At 49.5% G+C, this 19244-nt stretch overlaps 1 protein-coding gene across 3 annotated transcripts in view; it reads left to right on the top strand.

Annotated features, from left to right (window-relative positions):
- The window catches only part of LOC115606465 (inactive rhomboid protein 1), a 125491-nt gene that overhangs the window by 80088 nt on the left and 26159 nt on the right, over positions 1-19244 (top strand). The window contains exon 1 of one of the 3 annotated variants that reach the window (XM_030482400.1): positions 7466-7775. The exons of 1 other annotated variant lie outside the window; for it this stretch is intronic. The gene's annotated coding sequence lies outside the window, so the exon portion shown is untranslated. Of the gene's footprint in view, positions 1-7465; positions 7776-8176; positions 8326-19244 lie in introns of those variants that run through there. One more of the 3 variants, XM_030482401.1, reaches the window with a different exon arrangement.

Raw genomic sequence — 19244 nt, 5'->3', positions numbered from 1 at the left:
TGATACAAGCCAGGCTTGGGGACCGCCGGAGGAGCAGGGGCAGTGTGTGTGGTGTTGGGGCTTGTGCCCCAGCTCCAGCCCTGCACTCTGCAAACAGGAAGCTGTCGAGCTGCTGCTGAATAAGTCATTTTGGGGAGTTTGTACCAAACTGGCTTTCAACTCCTGAATGTGTAGGAAGGAAAAAGCTGTGAATACGCCTTTGTGACCAAGTTTGGCACCAGCCGAACTCTGCAAGAGGGACAAGAATGTGGCCATTTAGAGGGGAGTCAGCTGCCCTTTAAGAAATGAAATGATCCCTTCCCTTTCCTGCAAGGCTTTATTGAGGGGTGAATAGGAACAGGACACTGAGCAGCTTCTTTCTCTTGCTGGCACAGAGGGCTGCGATCCAAGCTGTGGATGCTGGAGCACAAGGAGAGACCCCACTCCAGGGAAGCTGCACAGCCCAGCGATGAGCCCATCTGGTCAGTCCCTCTCTGCAGCCTATCTGCTCCAGGAGGAATCGGACTGGAGCAGCGAAGCTCCAGATCTGCCCTTTCGAGAAGGATCATGTGTGCCCTGCAGTGATTTCACTGGGACTCCAGCAAAACATCTGTCCATCTCCTCCACAGGGCTTGGATGGTTTTGGAGGCGAGCAGTTTGGAAGGTTTTGCCCTTTTCGGAAACAATTCCCCGCCCAGTGTTTGAGAAGTTTCTGTATGTTACATTAAAAATGGACTGTGTCCAAACATTTGTGGGGTTGGTTTTTTTTTTTTTTTTTTGGAAAGGCTTAGATATTTTGTACAAATCTTTCCTTTGTGGACAAGGAAAGGGGCTTTGTTGCAATCTGGAATGAAGACACGCTCTGTTTTATCAATTCCTCTGGGAAGTTGACCTTCTGCTTTCTGTCTAGTTGAAGCTTTGACTACATTCACTGGCGCGATTGTCACATCCAGTGAAAGAGGGAACAGGTCTCCGGGGCAGACAGTCTTGCCCCAGCTGAGGCTCCAAGAGGACAGCTTGGTCACGCGTGTACCCGGAAGTTTTCCAGAGAGTGACTTAGGAGTTTTCTGAATCACTGGCTTTGGGACCTCACAAGTCCTGAAGCTGTAGAAAGCTCCAGATGATTTCAAATCGCTTCACGTGCCAGGAAAAAGTTAAAACAAGCAAGGCAGATATTTGTAGGTTGGCGAGCGCTAAACCGTATCGCTTCACTGGGATCAGTTGCTCCAAGTGTAGACTTCTTTTGTAAGAAATACTTGTAATAAAATAAAATAGATGCAGGGGTCTTGGGTGGGAGTCAGGATTAATAATTGCTTTCTTCTTGGGTTTCATTCCTTTCTTGTCTTCCCCTGGCTTGGCATAAACAGAATATTGGTTAAAATCTTTGCTGGCAGTTTCCTCTTTCTACCAATTGCTGCAGAAGGTCTGGAAAGACAGAGACAGCTCCCCCAGGGCTTCCTCATCATGGTCAGCAGGAGCTTCGTTAGCTCCTGCACCAAAAAGTCTGCTGGAAAATGGGGAGTCTTTACAGCTTGGTGTGTTATGACAGATGTTTGTAGGCTCTCTGTTGAATGGGGTTTAATTACAAGTAATCTTTCTGTTCTTTTTTGCATAGTGCCAGTGTTTGAGTGTACATGCATCCAGTATCCCCTTCTGGATCCTTGGCAGAGCGGAGAGGCAGAGAAACTGGAGAGCACAGTGAAGGGCCACTGGGATGGCTGGGGAGGAGAGGCTTTGCTCACCCTGGAGGATGAGGTGGAAGGGATTGAAACCCACCTTGCATGGCCCATGGGGGCTAGAGGGACCCTGCAAGGGCCGGAGGCCACAGCAGTGACAGGGCTCTTCTCTGTGAGAGCAGCACAGCTCTGGGTCAGGACCCAGAGAGGGGGCAGGACCTCTATGCTTGGAGGTCTTCAAAACTCAACAGCAAGGCCATACTCTAGACATGCCAGAGACAGAGCTCATAACACCCCTTTGGAAGCTGGTAACCACCTCCTCTTCCTCGTCTCTTGTTTCAACATGAAAAATCAGGAATAGCACAGAAGGACCAAACCAACAAAGCAGTGACAAACTGGGAAGAGGAGCCAGTTTTCCAGCTGTACTATTTCCCAATTTACCAGGCAACACTGGGAGACTGATAAAGTTCAGACCAGAACTCATGAAATTAGATTGTTTGGAATAGTTTTTACATTAAATACTATTGTTCCTTAAGTCTAACTAAATACAGGGTGACATGGTTAAATTATAGCTGCTGGAGAATGGATCTATGTTACTGAAACAGGGAGAGTGGATTTTACTTCGAATTTCAGCCTCTAACTTTGCCTTTGCCAAAACTATTCTTAAAGATTTGTTTAAAGATTTACTGGATTTACACAAAGTCCTGTTATTTTAGCTGAACAAGTTCTTTACAAGGTTGTTGTCAGTAATGAATTCTTTTTTTCTCCAATTACTGAGTTTGTATTTTTACATCAAGATAGCATATCTCTGCTCTTTCTTTAAAAATATAATTTATTTACAGCAGACCAACCGAAATTCCTTGTCTCTTTTATGAACTCCTTCAGTTCATTTTTTGGTAACTGAACTGGAAATGTTTTTTTCTTCAATTCAATTCCCTTTTAGTTGATACTGATGATGAGATGGTGAACTTCTTTGTGGCTAATGCTGGGTTTGAGTCCCTTTCCGTGATGCTCTCCTTTCTGAACTGAACTAGATCATTCATTATTGCCAGTTTTGAATGTTCTCCTTCAAAGCTTGTCCTCAGCAGCAGGTTGGAAGCCACCTGGGCTGGCCTGGAGGGATGCACTTACTGGCTGCAGGATACCAAACCTTGCTTGTTCACCTGATGTCATTTCTCACAGTGCTTTGGGGACGGGCTTCTTTGGCATTTGTCAGGCTAATGTGCTGTGTTCCTACCCCTTGTACACCTCTTCTTCATCAGCATGAGTAACTTTCCCTTGTGGCATCCATTCCCCCATAGCAGTAGTTGGACATTTAAATGGAAGTCACGGTACAAAACTCAGGCTCCCCAGAATGACAAATCACCAAGTCAAAGGTAATTTGTGCCATTTGGATTTGGCCTCTTCCAAGCTGCATTCTGATAGTGAGGTTTGAGCACACGCTTGGCAACTGCACTCTGTATTTGACTGTTTTACAAGAGTCCTCGTGTGCCTCTTGGAAATAAATCTGTCTAGTTTTGACATTCTGAAGCAATATTATTTCATCTCTTGCCAGTAGGGGATTGGAAAATGATAAGAGTCTTTCAGGCAACATAACAGATATTCTGGGAGTTTCATCTTACTTCTTCCATGACATTTTTATTCCTTCCATATGAAACATATATATGTATATATGTATATATATATGTCAAAGGCTACTTTTTCGTTGGAGTAAACCAGGGAGAAGGAAGCTATTTTTCTAAGTGCCATTTCCTAAGTATTTTGGAAATAATAGCCTTCTTTACACATGCTTTGTTCCTTCTGGTTTTTATTCTTTTTATGGGTTGACCAAAATGAAAATCGCCATTTTGATCCCTATGGATTTTCTGGGTGAAATACAGTTGAAAATAAATATTTCTGTAAAAGCTGGCTATTAAATCCTAGTTTTATATGATTTCCACTCCTCCACCTCCTCCTGGCACCGCAAACACACACATTCCCTGTGGCTAGAGCTAGGAATGATCAATTGTAATTAATCTGAGCAGAAAATGAAGGGATTGAGTTTTGACGTGATTTCCTCGTGCTCTGCTGGGCAGCAGCTCCTGTGGCTGTGAGCAGTCTGGGGCACCTCCACCTTCCCAGATCCTCAGCATTTTGGCTCCGCTCCCGCCTTGTCTCCTGGTTTTGGCCCCCAGCCCCACATGGACTCACAGAACACACCTGTGAAGTGAATCCTGGTTTGGGCTGAATAAGCTATGGACTGGGATGGTGCGGCTTGGGTTTATTTTTGGGCCTCTTCCCTGGGCTTCGAGTCCTGGCTTAACACCCCATCCCTGCTCCATGTGCAGCCCTGCTGCCAGCTCAGCCGCAGCACACCCGGGCTGAAGTCAACCTCCGTGTCCCTCCTTACCACTGCGTGATCCCGCATAATAATGTCTGCAATGCCTGCTGATGCCTGAGGGTGACAGAGGCTTCAAAAGACTTTCTGCCCAGCGTTGGGTTTTTGAACTTAATGTAAATTGAGTGGATTATAAGAAATTCAAGTTGCAACATAGCTACTTGTTAGCAGCGTCTTTTTTTTTTTTTTTCTTTCTTTTTGGAAAGCAAAAGGTATTTCATTTGCACTCCAAAAAGTGTCAATATTTTTTTTTGCAGGTCAGCAGCACCATTCTCAGCTTGGCAGCCGATCTGGAGAGGAGGCATCTGTACCGAAAGCATTTTGTGCAAACACTCCAGATCGATGGGCCATTAGCACCCACAGCGCCAGAAAAGGGCACTCTGCGTGCTCAGAGCAGCCAGCGCTGCTCTTCCTGGCGTGAGGCTGGGGCAGAAAGCAGCGATGCCAGCCCTACACACAGGAGCTGCAGGGCAGCAAGGAAGAAGGGGAGACCATTTCTGTAGCAGCTCTGGTGAACAGATCCCACAGTACCAACCCCACTTCTGTCCACAGGATTTCCCCCTGCCACGGGGCTGGGCGTGAAAGCATGACCTGCTGCTGGTACCCAGGAACCTGGTTTGTTCCCCAGTGAGGGGATGCAAGTGATATCCAATCCACCCTAGAAAGGCATTCCCAAAGGGGAATCCCCATCCTCATGCTCCTGGCAGTTCCTTCTCTGGCTCCTGGCCAGGCCACCTGCATTCGAAACTCTGTGGGACTTTGCTTGGGTTTCTGTGTTATTAATCCTCCCCAGAAGAAATCCCAGGCCTTTCTGGACCTCTTCCCTGTTTGCTAGGACAGCTGCCAGGGCTGTGCCACAGGAGGCACTGCAAAGCCCATGTATTTCCAGAAGGCAAAGGGAGCTCTGCTTTCTCCCATGAAGGCTGCAATCTGATGCTCTCGGCTGTACTTGCTGGATACTGGGATTCTTTCTTGGCCTCAACTCCGAACAAAGCAGGTCAAACTCAAATCATCTGTCTAGATAACTGGTGATCCAGATAAAACCAGACGTCTGTGCTCCTGGTGTGTCCCAACTGTCCTCACATAACTGTTAGGCTGTATAGAAGGTAAGGGAAAAAGGGCTGCACTGGCCCACAGCGTTGCACATCTCCCCAGTGCCACACGTCCAGCAGTGGCCATAAGCACATGCCAACGCCACCATTTGCCTACTCGGGTGTGTAATCAATATACAGCCTGATTTAATACTTGATGACACAGGATCAGTGGTCCAAGGAGTATTGCATACAAATGTACATGCAGAAGGGAGAATCATGGGGTGCTGATGAAGATGAGGTGTTGAACAAGCATGTGAAGCTCCCATGGGCTGGTCTGCACCACTCCAGCCAGGGCAGACCCACCAGGGCCTGGCTGTCAGTGCGCAGACATGTGGCTCACCCGGCTTTGAAGGAGCAGTTTAAGTGAGCTGCAGCAGTAAAAGTGCTGCACTTCATATGCTGATGGATATCTATTTCACTGGGTCTTAACCATGTCTTGTGGCAAGATCACAGTTTCTCATGGGTTTCAAGCAGAAGGGAGGAAATTCCAGTTTCCAGCAGAGAAGAATGAAGCAAATTTATGTAATCACATGCTCATGTTAAACATAACAAGCACCAGAAGAGAGCTCTCCTTCAGCTGGTCCTCAGAGGCCACGTTTCAAACAGAAGTACTCCCTGCAAGCATCCATGAGGGAGAAAACAAACAAGGCTGCTGGGCTGGCTGACCTGCTCTGGACCAGGACTGCAGGTCCTTAGCACCAAACTGCTGCTGTGCACCCGCTCATGCTCAAAAGAGCTGCAGTCAGAAGCTGGCCTTAAGTCACTCTATTCCATGTATTTTAGGCTGATAGGACTCAGCGCACTGAAGGAGAAATGCCCTGAGTGGTGACGGGAGCGAGGAGGGCATATTCTTGACCAAGGGGGCAGAATTTATCCGACCAAGTGGAGATGCCTGCAGCTGGGCAAAAGAAGGATCTCACCACACAGACCCCGGGGCTGGGCAGGGAAGCACTGGGAGAATTAGAGCCTATGGGATGGGGTTAGCAGTGCGGTCTGCAACAGTGTTATACAGGGGTGAGAAATCATGTTTCAGTGACAGAGCTTTGTGTTTCTTGTAAAATGCACGTACTGTTGGCAGGAGGCAGAGGAAGAGCAGTGGTAGGTCAGAGTCACACTCCAGCTCCAGAGCGTTCCTCCTGGGAGCTGCTGAAAGGCCCTCCGAGTCCATCTCTGCTCCATTACATTACTGGACACTTCTTTTCCTCGTTTATGTGGTAGAAACATCTGAAACCAATTTGTGCCTGTTAAGCATTGCGGACGGTCAGGGTTCTGCGAGCAATTTGGTCTCCAGCTCAGCCAGCACTAGCTGGGGCTGATCTGTGTTGGCTCATTAGCTAACAAGATACGCTGTAGTTAGCAGGGCTCTCTGGGGGCTGCTTTCGACATGCGGGTGCCGTTGCGGTGCGCGGGCAGGGGTGGGTGCGGTACTGATGAGCTCACCCTCTGCAACAGCAGCTCTCCCGCTCTGCTCGCGTGCGGGTGGGCAGGGAAGACGCAGTAAGATGGCAGGGAATATGCGCCCCCCCCCAGTTATTACTGATATTAAAAGCATTTGCAGCTGCGGGTTGGGAAACTGCTGGAGAGGGGTGTGCATGCTGCAGGCTTGGCCAGAGCTCTAGCAAACCTCTGTGCGAGCAATACATGCTGACCAATGCTCCGGAGACAACGGATAGAGAAATCTTCGGCAAGGATCCCAGGACAAAGGCGAGGATGGCTGAGCAATCGAGGTGGGAGGATGCCATCCAGAAGGAGAAAATGTTTAAGTTGGGAGGAAAGAAACAGTTTAGGGAACGGATGATAGGCTAACCACATGGCTGGAGGAGGAGGCGTGAAGAACTTGATGGGAAACACAGGACTAAGTTTGGGTGGGGGAACGAGGCAAGGAACAGGTAAAGTACAGTGAAACAGCAAGGAAGAGCAGTGTGCCTGGGAGCAAGCCAGCCAAGCGTTAGCTGTGCTGTGCGAGGGCAGCGCACGCCACCCCTGCGAGACCCAGTCCTGAGAGCTCCCGAGGGTGCCAACGGGACCGGGGCAAGGCCTGGCAGCCCGGCAGCGCCCGTCCCTGCCGCTGAGCTTCCCTGCCGGCAGTACCGAGGGTGACTCCGGCCCGGAGCTCCCCGCACGGGGATCACCCCGGCTCCCCCCGGGCACGGCGCTCCGGGGCAGCAGAGCTTCCAGCAGCCAAGAGAACAACCCCGCGGGCTCGGGGCTAACGGGACCCGGCGCTGAGCGACACAGCTCGGCCGGAGGTCGGCGGCCGCACGCCCCGCAGGGCGACGCCCACCCCGAGGCGGACCCCGACCCCGCGGCGGGGAGGCGGGGGCCGCGGGCGGGCCGGTGGCTTCCGCCCGGCGCGGCGCATTCCTCCGCCGTGAGTCAGGGCGGCGGCGCGGCGGTATGCGTCGTCCCGCGGCCCCGGGCGCTGGCAGTTCCCCGGCGGGACTCACGCCGCTAAACCCGGCACGGTTCCCGTCTCCCATTTGCATGCCGCGGCTGTGAATGGCGTGCCCGGCCGGCCGGCCCCTGGCACGGGGGAGGAGTCTCCGCGCCCTACACGGGCCGAGCTCGGCGGCGCCGGTCCCTTAAGCCGCACTGGGGGGCGGCCCGACCCGAGGGGCGCCTCGCCGCTGCGCTTCACCCGCATTCACGGTGAGTGCTGGACCGCGGAGCCTGAGGGGGGAAGAAGTGGGGAGAGCGCGGAGGGGGCTCTATATGAGGCCGGGCCGGGGCTGCCCCGGGACACGGCGCACACGTGAGTGGCGGCTCCGTCCCGTCCCGTCCCGTCCCGTCCCGTCCCGTGGCCCCGCCGCCTCAGCCGCGGCTCGGCAGCCCCCTGCTGGCGGCCCGGCCGGGAGGGGCAGCCCCGCGGGACACCGAGGGCCGTTCCCTGCCCGGGACCGCGCTGCCTCAGCCGGGCAGGGAGCGGCCCTCGGTGAACCGCGGGGGCAAGGCCCGCGTCCCGAGGTGGCGGCCCCGACCCCTGCCAGCAGCGAGAAGCCCTCGGAAAACGGCCTTCATCGGGCACCATCGCGCACCCCGTGAGGTGAGGTGCAGCGGCCTTCACTGTCTCCCAGTGCCTCAGGTGGTAGCCCGGCCCTGTGAGCCACGGGCAAGAAGGAGACCTGTGGGATCGCGCGTTCTGGCTCGTCCATGGTTCTTTGGATGTCGGGAGTTTGGTGAGCCTGGCGTGTAGGTGAAGGTGCGTGTCCATGCCTCATTCAGCTGGTCCAAGTCTGCGCTGGAGCCGAAAGGCTTTTCCAACCCCTGCCCTTGCCACGCGTTCCCACCCACCCCTCCCCTGATGCTGGCACCGGTGTTTTGGCAGCCGCTTTGTGAGCAGATCCGGTGGAAAACATACTGCTTTTTATACGTAAAGCTTGGTTTTCCTCTGGATCGAGTCCCTGAACTGACTTTTCACACTGTGCACTGCTGGCATGAAGCAGGGGATCACAGCAGCTTGTGAGTAAAGCTTTTGCAGGATTGCACCCTCAGTGACGAGTCCTTTTGGGTTCCTTGGGGAGCAGCCTGTCTACACACACATAGTGAGGTGCCAGAGTGCCCCTTGTCTGTATTTTAACTTGTGCTTTTCTCTCATGTAGCTTGGGAGAGATAAGCAGCAGCACAAATGGGTTTTGCTCAGTGCTTGTCCTCGTGCATGATGTGCTTCTGGCTGCTGATTCTCTTGCAGGTTGGCTTCGTGGCACGATGCACGGTGCTGGTCAGGGATGTCTCCAGGCCGGGTCTCAGAGCAAGCAGGAAGTTGTTTCCTTTCTTCCTGTTTTTGTCCCCATGGCTGCTAATTTCCTCTGGGAAGAAAGCTGTGCATTCTACAGCAAAGGAAAAAATAGGCACACGTAATGGGAAGGGACAGGGCAGCAAAGCCGAAGGTGCTTCTGAATGAAGCATGGGATGAGGAAGGAAGACAGGGTGTTAACTGCAGCAATGCTGATAGAGCAGCAAAGACAAGTAGCTGCCTTTGTGCCAGGGTAAAAAGGTCCCACTTGTGCCGAGCTGGGGAGCAGACCCTTGGAAGGAGAACAGGGTTTCTGCCCCAGTGCGTGGATATATGTTGCTCTCTAGCTCTTCTGTCTCGGTGGTGCAGGGTTTGCAAGAGGAGATGATAACTTCTGTTGGATCAGCTGATATAGTTGGAAGAAACAGATGAACTTTCAGATACCTCTTTCCTTCAAGTTTTGATTGTTAAAAGGACTTCACAAAAGGCCTCGTCTGCCTGAAACTTATCTGCTGCCTTTTTTTTTTTACCCCTCTGTGGCTCTAACAACAGCTATCATCCGTCCCTCCTGCTACGTCCCTCTTGTGTCCTTGGATCCTTGTGGCTACTTATGGGAAGCCCAAGTCTCCACTGTCTGTGTGCAGGCTCATGGGGAGCACATGGGGGACCCTTCCACCCTCCCACAAGGTGCTGTGGATTGGAACGAGGTCCCCAGCTTCATTATAGTCTCTGTGCTCATCAGCCCTGAGCCCCCCTGGAAGGCAGTGGCTCTCATGTGTGGTTGTGTGTCAGCGGTGTGCTGCTTCTCTGTGTTCCCATGAAAGGAGTTTAACACTGCCCAGTGTAAAAGCAACTCCCACAGAACTGGTTCTGCTCTGGGACTTCCCATGACAGGCCCTTTTTTTTTTTTTTTTTTTTTTAAGCAATACACTTGCAAGAGATCTGCCTACAAACTGGCTTTTCAGGTTCTGGGGAAAGCCATGGGCTGGCCCCTGTCTCAGGAATGTCTTGCTCTGTGCTGGGTAGGCTTCAGCCGGAGCTTTGGATGTGGAGAGCGCTGCTCGACCGCAGAGCAGAGCAGGCACCTCTTCAGCAAGCTCGTCCTTCCTGTGGCTTGGTGCTGAGAGCACGTGGCCCTGACGTGTCACCTCAGTTGGGAGTTAATGTCCCGTGGAGGGGGCCAGCACCTCCTCACCGGACTTGGCAGATGTCTCATTTCACTTTTGTGACGGGGACTGCATCGAGGCTGCAGCTAAGCGAGGTCTTGAGGCAGGATTAGGAATTCCTTTTGGGGTCATCAGTCCTGTTCTTCTGGAATCCAGCCTCGGAGAGTAGCCAGCAAGTCCCGGCATGTTCCCCCGACAGAGGCAGGGTCTGTTGAGTGTGGCATGATAGGACAGTTTATTCTGGGCACAGAGCCCTCGTGCTCGGATATAATTAGTAAAGGTTTGATTCCATTCAGTGCACTGGATCTCTCTCCAGTGCAAACACAGCCTGGTTAGTGCTGAATGCCTGAGATGGGCAACACGACCAGGAGTCCCAGGTTGTTTTCCATTCAGTGTATCCAGCAAAAAAGTTGGCAGAGCACCCATGTGCTGCTGGGGATGCTGCCTGCTGAGTGGGACTGGCTGTGAGCTGAAGATCCTGATGTTTCTCTGTCTATGTCTCTAGAGCTTTTATCCAGCAGAACACTTTGATAAGATTCTTCTCTTGTGATTGCTGCCTTTTTTCCTTAGTTATCTCTGCAGGCATCCCGTGGGGACCGTGTGTCATTCTCAGAGGTTCCAGCATTAGTTATGACCCAACATGACACTTCTGTTAATTGCTGTTCCTGCAGCCATCTGCCTGTTGCCGGTATATGACCAGTTTCAGTAGAAATAGTTAAAACTCAAGGATGGGTTCTTTCCTTAACATGTTCCCTGAGCTCAGACGTGGATTAGCTTCTTTTCAGCTGAAGAGGTGCTGGACTCCTCCTCTAGCTTTATCATCATCTTGTTGGAATGAAATGGACATGGAATGTGCAGATCTCGCACTGTTATTTAACCTTGGAAGGAAATGGATCTATTATTTCCCATGGTCAGGCTGGCAGCTCTGTTCCTGTGTCCTTGGAGAACTCCAGACTGGTTTAGTGTGTGATGTGTGCTCTTGTCATCTAGGCCTGCTTGTATGGAGTCGTAGAGACCGTCACTTCAACACAGCGCAAGGGGCGGGCAAGGCTTGCATGCCAGCCTCTCTGTTTTCACAGGCAGGCTTGACTGAGCTGTTGGGAAGGTCTAGGGGCAACCCTGAGAAAGGGAGGTTTCCACAGGGAGTGGTGGGAATTGTGTCTGTGCTGAGATTGCCTGTTGTTGTGTCCTTGTCAGTTGAACTTCAGGGGTTTATGATTGCTTGTTCTCTTTTGTTTTTTTGGGTCCTGCTCATCTAGCTGCTGTCCAGGGCTGGTTGAAGCTCCCTTAAGATCACATCTCTCATACCTGTTGTTTCAGTCCATGGTGCTGTAGGAATGAGGAAATGTTTGGGGATTTTTTTTTTTTTTAATGTTTGTTGGAATAATGCCACGATGAGCAAATTAGTAGCTGAGTTTTTGAAAAAAATAATCAAACTATAGTCAAATCCTTTTGAATAATGACCGGTGGCTGTTTGTTGCTTGGTGAAGGTGGAGAGCTTATTCTTCATGTTAATCTTAATTGTTAAATCTCCTAAAGCTATAGACTGCAAGTTTCATTGGTTGTGTGCTCTGTTTGCTGCGGAGACAGCAAATGTCAGATTAACATAAGGCTTGTTCTTGCTGAAATTTCCTTTGGGTGCATTCTTCAACTCTGTTAGATAAACCATTTGTTTCAACTATAATTAAAACTACTTTTTGCATAGCATAGAAATGTTAGAACTATTGTGATACAGACCTGGTCTCAAATTCTGGGGCCTTTAGCAACAAACACATCTTGCCTTAGTAATCTGAGCATCTCTAAAACACAGTCAGTAATTATTAAAGGAAATGTAATTTCTTCTCAGTGAACTAAGAAGTATCATTGCAAAATACTTCCCTGGCACAGTGCAGCGTTCCCAGGGGGAGAAGAGATATCAAGACATGCCCGATCTTGCCTTTTCTGGAAAGCCTACCTTTGCCACCTCCTCCCCTTCCTGTTTCCACTTCGCTGAGAGACAGCCCCTTGCTCTGCTGGTCAGCAGCAATCCTGCTTTGAAGGTTGTTGGGTTCCTTTTTCCTTTAAAAAGGAACAATCTGTATGAGGTCATCCTGAAGCTGTGCAGGACGCAGCTTTTACTGTTCTACTGGTCCAGCACTTGCTTGGCTTTGACTCAGTGAAAGTTATAACAGCTTGAATTTTAAAATCTTGAGGGCTCAGATGGCTGAGTTGACAAATACACTTCCCTGTTTCAGGAGTTATTGTCCTGTAGCAATCAGCACATGGGAGGTATGTTTCTCTGTTGCTTGAATTCAAAGCCCAGTGCTTTAAAGTGGACTGCAGAAGACAGCAGGCTGAGTTGTTTTGCCAAAAAGTGTGAGTGTACCTTCCCTTCCTCTGACTGCTCTGGGGCTGTGATTTCAGGGAGAACAGTGAGAGAGAATATGCCGTTCACTTGGATTGAAGAAGTGTGGTTCACTTGGATTGAAGAAGTGTGGTTCACTTGGATTTTTTTTCTATCACGAGTTAGAATCATGATTATTTCCATTTGTGTTATAAATGAGTTGGTGCATTGGGCACGCATGAACGTACACATGTGTACACATACCTGCAGAGCAAGATAAGCTCTTCCTGCAACTGCTTGCCAGTTAGACAAAGCAGGGGATAGCGTGCGGCCAGCTGCCGAGCACTAGCAGGAGGAGGAATTAGAGCATCAGAGTGGCAGGGTAGCTCTCCTGTGTCCTGGTTAATCAGCTGATGCTTAGGAAGAGGAGCTCCAGCCAAACCAGCTCTGTTCCGAGTCCTTGGCTATTTAATTGTTCCTTTGAAGGATCTCCATTGGGCCTCATTGCTGTGGGCACTGCTGGTGGATGTAGGCTTATTCTCTCACTTGGATCCAGGAGAACACAACTGCCATTGTGTTGGAGAAAGCAGGTGTGTGATGGTGAATGAGGATGCTCTGAATTTCAAAGGAACATGCAGAGAAAGCTGGCCCGAATGGCTTCCATCCTTCCTGCATATAAAGTCTGTCTTCTGGTGGCTTAAGCGTTTGTTATTGTTATTTCCTCTTAAGATTTTTTTTAGATTGCTATTCAGCGTGGTTTTATGTAACTTTCCATAGGAAATGTTGTCATTTGCGGCAGTTTTGATCTCTTTTGCCAGTGAGGCCTTTTTATTTAGCACAACAGTGATTCTTAGCTGCTTTTAGTACCAAGAGTCTGTGCCATAAAGGTTGGGTGGCTTTTGGTCTAAGATAATTTTTGGTTTGGGGTATTTTGATCTTTTTAGGGGAGGTTGCTAGTTTTGGCAGTTGCTTTTCCATCAGTGTTAATTACTGTCATATTTTGTAAATGAACAATGTAATCAATAAGAGGCATTACTTTATGAAAAAAATTGCTCCTGAGGTGGGTGCACAGGCAGCGACTATCCCAAAAGCAACCAGAGCCAGTGTTTACTGGTGTCTTCAGAGTCACACCAGTTCCTAGCTTTCCTTGTGTCCTTGACCCTTACAGTACTTGTGTTGAATAGGAGAGCTGGTAGGAAAAAAACTTACAAATGCAGAATTTCAATGAAAAATGATACCTTTGTTAAAATACAGTGGTAGGATTTTGTCAGCTTTGTCTTTTGTTTTCTAATGTGGGGTCATGGCTGCGCTGACAAAAGCATTTTTGTGAATCTTACCTTGCTGCATAATTGAGGCAATGACATGGACCAAAGTGTCCATGGTACTTTGGATCAGCCAGTGCATCTGTTTTACTAATAATGAGAATAAATTTGGAACAGCGACTTCTGGAGGTCCATTGAATTGTTGCAATGAGTTAAATGTGTACTAAAATAGTTTCTGTGATCACTCTTTCCTGCTTCTTTGTTAGCGAGGAGCTGCAGAACGTGTAGACCCAGGCAGGGTACTAAGACAACTCTGCTTTGAGGGTACTGGGGACCCCAGCGCGAAGGGCTCTGCTGGCTCAGCAGAAGCACTGCTAACCCGACAGGCAGTTGTGGTTATATCTGAATACGGTGCAAGAACAAGGCTTGTGTAGGTGATCCTTCCTCTGGATACACTTCCAGTGCTGGCAGTCAGTTGTTTATAATTGGAATTGTTAATATTTGACTTGTTAATGTGATTATACTTGTTATCCATTCTGGCTACATTCACTGTGGCACTGAACCAGTGGTAGTATCCTGGCTTCCTGCATAGGCATGCTGAGATGCATCAGCCATCTGGTAGCTGGTAATGGATCTCTAGGTGGAAACCAGCTCCTTTTGAGGACCAGGCAGTGCTGACTGCCATAAGGAATGGGAGTGCTGGTCAGTGCTGGCTTCTTGTCCCCTGTGCTTAACGTACTGTCACTAAAGCTATTATCAGGTATTGTCATCAGTTCCTGCCCAGATGTAGCCTGTGAGTGACATGCTGCGACTGGAGCGTTCTCATGTGGCTGCTGGAAATGTGGCTATTGTGTGTGGTGGCAGGCTGGTGTTCTCTGCAAAGCTGCGGGGTGTTTTCATGGAGAAACAGAAACGGGATGAAGACGCCAGAGTACTCCAGGTTTTCCACTGCTTTCTCCCTGTTGTTGGTTATGTTTTATGCTCAGACTGTTCCCTTTGCCGGTGTCTAGGTAGGTTGTATCTCTGTTGTATGCTGACTGCACATCACCTGGGCCCTGCATTGGCTCTTGTGCGCCGGCATGCTGGCTAGTACTGTGAACTTGCTTCTGTCATCCAGGTCATACGTGCTTAGGAGATGGAAAAGGCAGCCCCTCTACCCAGTCTGGTCTACTTGGCTCCCTTCCACCTTGTTCCTTTGTGGGTGCCACAGGCCATAGGTGAGCAAGGGAAATGCATCCTTTGGGAACTCTTCTATGGAAGCTGTCCATGCGTGAAGCTTGGCTGTCAGCTCTAGAGAAATCTATGGATGGTTTGGATGTTTTTCCCATCTAATGACCCCCTGGTGATGTAGTAGTATTTTATTCCTGCTGCACTCAATACTTGCGCAGAGGGCACTCCTCAGAAGATTATGTAGGCCTAGAGATGCAGAACCCACCACCTCCCTTGTAGCATGGTGGGAAGCTAACAATTAGCACAAGTGTGACGTTTTGGCTGTGTTTTCATGATCACTTTAAACTGTGCTGCCTGGAGAAGCTGTCCAGTCGTTTGGCTCCAGCTGCTCTTTTTGTTCCTGCTTCTTCCCCTTTCCTTTTGCTGGCACAAGCGTTCGTGGAGCCATGTGGTGACTTGGATGAGGAAAGGAGCTTGTGCTGGAACAAACCATTTTCTTTGCTGAGCTAATACGTGTTGGTTCCCAGCGTAGATCATCCAACAGCTGCGGGAATGCTTGTGCCAGCACAAGGAGGGGGCAGCACAGGCTGGGGCACTGCTTTTTCCTGTTGGTTTGCATCTTTTACGAGTGGCTGTGACAACTTTATAGCTTGAATTTTGAGCATTGGCTTCTGTTTCCTTGTTACTATTCTGCCCTTTGTCTGATGCAAATAAAGGAGCTGGAAGATCAGAGTCTTTTGTCTGTGTGTTTGCGGGTTGAAGTTGGGGGTTGTCTTTTAACCTGTATTTGGAGAAGTTCAACTACAGATCTGGGCACTAACAGGAACCAGAAGAGGTTTTTTCGAGCTCCCTGTTTTTCCTCACTCAGACCTGGGCACCCTTCAGGTCCCATATGAAGCTGCTTTGAAAGCTTTTAATGCTGGCTTTCCAGTAGGAGCTCATTTATGGTTGATTTCCATCATGACCTGCATCTTTTTCTGAAAATGAAGAAAATTGGTTGCTCAAAGGGACATCGTGTTTTCCTATTCATGGGATTGGCTTACATACATTCAGACTTGACTGGCAGATGTTTTTATTGCCTATATTTAAAACCCTCTGGCTTTGTATGTAGCTGAACCTTCTCCAAGTTCAGTGCGTCCCAGTTGAAGCTTTGCACTCTTGGTGTGCCTCTTGCATGCCAGTATCATTCTACAAGGCTTTGCATGGCATCCAAACCCTTGCTTTTCTTCTTATGTAACTTCCAATTTCCTGTCTAGGGGTCTGCCTGACCTCTTCCATGCCAGGAAGTTTCCACTGGTATTTCTCAGCTAGTTAAACTAAGTGGTTCATGATGAGATCCCTCAGTGCTGCCTTGGTTACTTGGGTAGCCACCGAAGTTAAAGACCTTCCCCACAGCATTCATCCCACCGTGGTGGATTCCTGCTGGTGCAGCTCTGTGGTAGTGCTCGTGTGCTGCTTTTCCATGATATACTTGCATGCTGGTTTTATGGCCACTGCTCAAGTGTATAACTCCTGTTCTAGCTCTTTCTAGAGCACTGGTTGAAGAGAAAGCTCTCAGGAGGAAGATTGTGTGCCTTTTAATTCATTGTCTGCAAGATGAAGGCCTCTGTTCTGTTGGAGCCTGTGCAAAAGCTGTTGCTACCCCAGATCAATTTCTTCCATGGTCTACTTCGACGTAAAATGTAAAAGACTTGGGTAGTGTCAGCCTTTTCCAACGTGGCCTGCAGGAAGGCTATATCTTTAAGTAAGAGGTTGGCTATTCCCCAGTCCTCCTGTCTGGTCCCTCTCCAGAGGAGAATGCAAGGTCTGAGTGTGCTGCATGCCTCTTGGTGGGGGCAAATGCAGTTCCCCAAGCACCGATTTGCTAGCTGGGGATGGAGGAGGGCTGGAAACAAAGGCTTGGGTTGCAGTTTGGTGTTTCAGCTAAGCTACTGTCATGCTGAGCTATCACTGAATAGGCTGGTCCTACCCTTCCTCTCTCAGGCTGCACAGAGCTTATCTGAAATTGCCTGAGCCTCTTCAGGATGCCAGATCAAGAGGAAATAATATACTAGGGTTAATTTTGTGCTGGTAGAACACCTTGAAGTGGCTCACTGGAATAAGGCAAGACTGCTCTTTGGACAGCAGCTAGGTGTCAGATTGGTTTGCTTTCAAGCAGAAGGCAGGGCCTTGAGGAACTGTTGCCTGCATGATTTAGTGCAGGCTGTTGTAGGCAGCATCAGTCTCTACCATCGCTCAAGCAGAGCTTCTGCAGGGCAGAGGGCAGTGAGAGGGGCAGTGGGCAGTGTGTGGGAATGGCAGTCCTGCCAGCTCCCTGCTGTGCAGGGCTAAAAGGGCAGTGTGTCTGCCTAGCTGGCTGCCAGGCTTGTGCTCAGATGTGTAGATTGCTCAGACCCCAGCTTCTGCTTGGCAGCCTGTGGGTGTGCAAAGCCTTATGGCATGTCCTCTGAGCTCAGCAGTGAGGGTCAGGAAAGCAGGAGAGAGCCCTGCATGGGGCCAATGCCAGGACAGTGCTGATGGCTTTGTTTCATTTCCGAGGTAGTATCTTAGGGTGGCATGTGGTGGTGGTCTCAGCCAAAGCCTAGGTGTTGCTGTGCCCTTCATAGCTCTCCTCAAGACTGTAGGGTCACAGGCCTATTCTACCTTCCCAGTCCCTGCTTGCCCTCAGCTTCTCCGCCGGCTTGTTTTAAAGGTCTGGCTCCAGCCTGCTGTTCAAGATACTATTTGTAACTTGCTGGGTCTAATCCATGCTAGATGGTTTTATTGGCAGCCACAAGACTGAAACCCCACTGCTCCTCTTCTGCTTGGACTTCCTGCCTTTTCCCCGCTGTGCCAGCAGAAATCCTCATGCAGAGATAGGCACAGCCAGAGCCCACTGCCTCTGCTGGCTCAATCTCTCTGGAGAACACATTTAGGGTCCCAGTTTCTTTGCTGTCTCTCCAGCCGGATGCCTGCTGGTGCACCCCAACCAGAATAGCTGCAGGGGCAGACCCCTTCAGGTACACGGGATGTGCCTGGGACTCTGCATAGCAGGCACTGCAGATACAGCTGTTGCAGTGATTGGGGTTTTAAAAATGAAGTAAAACGGCTGGAGGTGATGATGAGATTGCAGCAGAATAGCCCTTGTGTCTGTTACCTCCTGAGGGTGTCTTTAAGAACATGTACATGCTATGCTAGAAAGGGGCAGATGGTGTGCTTTGTGTACTAGGGTTGAATTAAATGTTTGGTTTGTTTTGCTTTTCGTTTGGAATGTTGTTGGTTTTTGTTTTTTGTTTTTTTAAAAAAAGCTTTATTTTAAATGGGTATGATGGTAAAATGGAAATTTTGGAAGAAAAAAGTCAGTATGGGAATAGCTTCAGTTGTCTATTTAAATGGAAGGATGGTCTGTCTTTGAAATGACTGCACAAATCGCTGGATGTATTCGAGATGCCTGTCAGTTTTAGCAGCATGCTCAGGCTTCTGTAGAAGACTTTTCCTTCTCTGTTTGGGTCAGTGGATTTCACTAAGCAGCTTTTCTTGATCATGTGCCAGCTTTGGAATTTAATGCGCTCTCCCTTTCTGAGCCTGACCCACAGCACAGTGGATTTGGCTTTCATTCTGGTACTGTGACCCTGCATTGGCATGGAGCTTTTGAAGATGACTTTCCCAGAGTATCTGCAATATACAAGGTGGTTTTTTTTCCTTTTGTTTGTTTATTTTAATTGAAATAGACTTCATTAGTCATTTGTGTGCTGCTACCAGGGTTGTACACATAGCTCCTCAGTTAGAAGCAGCTACATCTGCACATGCTGTGTGTTCAGCCTGTGAGCTGGAGAAGAGTTTGTGTTTCTGGATTCCTCAGTTTTGTGATGCTGAGGGAACAGCTTCTGAGCTGACCGAGCAGTGCAGGTAGTGGCACCAGGACTGGGACTGTGACAGCACTGGGAGGAGAAGTCCATGCAGGTATCGGGCCATTCCATCTCCTCCCGTCTCTTCAGACAGTCTCCTTACCCACGTCTCCAATGGCTCTTGTGTGGTTTTAGTAATAGTGGAGACTTCTCTCTTGATGCCACTTGCTGGAATTGCTACCCTGAGGGTTTACAAAAATTGAGTTTCAAGTCCCAATAACAGTTTACAAAAGCTTGAAAGCACGAACGTTTCCACCTACCCAGGATGAAGATATTTAGCTGATGTCTGGATTGGTGGAGCATTTTCTGGCTTTAGGAGATGCTTCAAACCACAAGCACAGGTCAGAGGTCTGGAACAGCTCCTGTCCAAGGACTGGGCAGCTGGATGTGGATCCCGCTGTGTTTGTGGGAAGAGAGGATGGTAGGAAGGGCATGGAAGAGATTTGCGAGTCGGGATTGGCATGGAGGAGGAGGATAGGGAAAAGCTGTTCACTCTTGTAGCCCAGGAGCTACAGGGCATCAAGTGAACCCAGGAAATGGGAGACTTAGGGACAAGTTGAAGAAGATGGCTTGTCAC

The sequence above is a fragment of the Strigops habroptila genome, chromosome 4 (assembly GCF_004027225.2).
Source record: "Strigops habroptila isolate Jane chromosome 4, bStrHab1.2.pri, whole genome shotgun sequence".
NCBI classification, from domain to species: domain Eukaryota; kingdom Metazoa; phylum Chordata; class Aves; order Psittaciformes; family Psittacidae; genus Strigops; species Strigops habroptila.
The sequence above is the reverse complement of the archived record's forward strand: the minus strand, read 5'-3'. Positions and strand labels throughout refer to the sequence as shown.